The sequence below is a fragment of the Zingiber officinale genome, chromosome 9A (genome assembly GCF_018446385.1).
Source record: "Zingiber officinale cultivar Zhangliang chromosome 9A, Zo_v1.1, whole genome shotgun sequence".
In the NCBI taxonomy this organism is placed as follows: Eukaryota; Viridiplantae; Streptophyta; class Magnoliopsida; order Zingiberales; family Zingiberaceae; genus Zingiber; species Zingiber officinale.
This window is the reverse complement of record NC_056002.1, coordinates 58,909,012-58,911,001: the sequence shown is the minus strand read 5'-3', so window position 1 is coordinate 58,911,001 and position 1,990 is coordinate 58,909,012. Positions and strand designations below refer to the sequence as shown.

Sequence of the window (1,990 nt, the reverse complement as noted above, 5' to 3'; positions counted from 1 at the left end):
ACTACCCATGCAGTGGTCACGTTGTGTGCAGGCCCGTGTAGCCGGCCGACGAGCTCAACAATAATGGAGTCGTCAATCGCCCAGCATGCAATCATGCGGGATGGTGCATGATGCTACAGATGTCATACCGAACATAGCCTCCTCCTATATGCGGTGCCAAAAGGTAAACGCATATATATAACCATGATATAAACAGCATAAACTCAAAGATATCACATATAACAATGATGTAAGTATCATGAATCCAAGAGCATGTATCCCACATGTAAAGCAACTAATCCGGTAGAGTAGAGCACTATAGACATGCATCTCTATGAACATATATATACATGGCAAGAGGTAAATATCCAATCCTGAAGTAAGGCAACTAACAGATGAAGCATGTGATAGGTATCAACTAGCTAAGACCAGGGAAGAAATAAATCTACCACCTATCACTAGCAACTATATATAAACTATACATATCATAAGACAGTATCAAAAGATAAGTCAAAGGGTACCCGCCTCGAATAGAAGGTACAATCCGGTCCTAATCCAATATCGAGATGCTCGTCTCGAATCAGAGTCCTGTGTAAATACATTTACCTTTTATTTAGCTAGAATACTAACAAATAGCTAAATAAAGCTTAAGTAGAAATTTAGGAACAACCCTAAACCATATCCCACAACCTTTCTAACGGTTGACTAAGGATAGTTTCCTAATCCCTAATCAACCACTAGATTAGCAAATCAAACCTAAATCCATATAACCTAATTAATCTACACAACCTAATGATAATTAATTATCAATAGGTATCAAGATCATACCTAATCATCTAACACATAATCTATAACATGTTCCAACCACAATTCATTTCAAACCTAACCCTAAATCAACACTACACATGTATCAAAATCCCTACACATACCTCAATTCCCAGCTGAACTAGGTGCTGTATCAAGTACACTGAGGTATGGATGACTGCCGATCCAAACTGAGCTGGCTGGATGAGGTGTCTGCCGAAACCAAAAACACCACAGCAAGAACCAAAACAGATCTTCACCTTGCTGGATCAGAAAACTCACAGCAACCTCTGCTGGAGTTCTTTCCCAATTCACCCGAGACCTCAATCAGCAGCGACACAGAGGGAATCCAAGATCGCCTTCACAGAACAGGACCTCGCCTCCTGATCGGATCAAGAAGGGTTCAATCAATGGAGATCACGGATCACACAACACCAGAATAGAGCGCTAACCCATGAATCAACAAGAACCCAACCATGAATCAAGAGGAAAGAAGAGTTTCGATGGCTTACCTTTGAAGCCCTAATTGCTCTTCCACGCCGGCGATCGGGCGGCACGACTCAATCCAGTGATGTCGATCGGGGAAGAAAAGGATCGGCAGACTCGGCTGAGAAGAAAGAAATCGGAGATTTAAGGAAACCAGAGGAGGAGAGAATCGGAACCCTTATGCTCCAAGCTCCGATCTGCGCCGACGACGCCGAGAGAAGATCAGCGCTCTCACCTAGGGCTGGAGAAAATCACCCACGTCCGGATCTGCGCTAGCGACTGCTCCCCTGGGTCGAGATCGACGATCGCCGGAGCTGGACCCTTGCTCCCGTCGCCGTCGCTTGTCCGCGAGAGAGAACAGAGGAAGGGTCGGGGAAGAGAAGTGGATCGGCGATTTGGGGGAGAAAAGGAAACGAATTTGAATTTATAAATAAAACATTTCCTTAGTTAAATGGGTATCCCAAACAAGCTTTATCCGTGTCCAGAATTTGATCCCCTCAAAATCCGTCGTACGAACTCCGAAAAATTCCCAGAAAATTACTAAAAATTCCGGAAAAATTCTATAAGGCTATTTCTGAAATAACCCTATTTATTCAATTTTCCGAGATCTCACATCCTCCCCTACTAATAAAAATTTGGTCCCCAAATTTCGCTATAACCAACAGCAAACACTATAATATAACCAAACAGTATAAATGCTGAAAGAAACTCCAACCCACAT

General features: G+C 43.0%; 1 long non-coding RNA gene across 2 annotated transcripts; it reads right to left on the bottom strand.

Annotated features, from left to right (window-relative positions):
- Positions 1-514: 514 nt before the first annotated feature.
- LOC122021402 lies at positions 515-1,630 on the bottom strand. Of its 2 annotated transcripts, XR_006122548.1 has the most exons (4): positions 1,505-1,630; positions 1,296-1,390; positions 909-1,166; positions 515-567 (listed from the first exon to the last, which is right to left on the bottom strand). It is a non-coding gene; the product is annotated as an uncharacterized LOC122021402 (long non-coding RNA). The 2 variants fall into 2 exon arrangements; XR_006122547.1 differs by having other exon boundaries at positions 523-1,166.
- Between the last annotated feature and the right edge of the window lie 360 nt (positions 1,631-1,990).